At 30.0% G+C, this 474-nt stretch overlaps 1 protein-coding gene across 2 annotated transcripts in view; it reads right to left on the reverse strand.

The window, feature by feature from the left end:
* DSE (dermatan sulfate epimerase) overlaps positions 1 to 474 on the reverse strand; it is a 79,947-nt gene that overhangs the window by 15,021 nt on the left and 64,452 nt on the right. The gene's annotated exons all lie outside the window — the stretch shown is intronic.

A 474-nucleotide genomic window follows, 5' to 3' on the forward strand; every position in this document is an offset into this window, starting at 1 on the left:
AGTGGAAAGACAATGAAGTTTGAATTTGGCTAGAATTGGGTCCAAAGCCCAGCTACCTTATATAGTTGATGTGAGAATTAAATAAAATATGGGCAAGGATTAGCACATGCCATATGCTCCATTAATTTTAGTTTCCTTTCCTCTAAGACCTAATTAAAAGTGATGGTTGATATGACAAGGGAGAAACTTAGGCTTGGGTAAAATCTGATGCTGGATAATCTACAAAATGCTTACTAAGTCTTATGGGGAAAATAATCAAGAGTTAAAATCTTTTAATTTTTTTAATTAAAAAAATTTTTTTGAGTTAAACTATTTTAGATTTTCCAGTTATTAGTACATATTTAATATTCTAATAATTCACTGTGAACCAAGGGTCATTTTTCTTATACACAACCTTATTTAGTTATTTAAAGATGTCTCTCAACAGGAGTTGTAATTAAGTCACAATTACAAGAACAAAGAAAATGTGATGGC

The sequence above is a fragment of the Bison bison genome, unplaced genomic scaffold (genome assembly GCF_000754665.1).
Source record: "Bison bison bison isolate TAMUID 2011002044 unplaced genomic scaffold, Bison_UMD1.0 scf7180017864473, whole genome shotgun sequence".
Taxonomy (NCBI): Eukaryota; Metazoa; Chordata; class Mammalia; order Artiodactyla; family Bovidae; genus Bison; species Bison bison.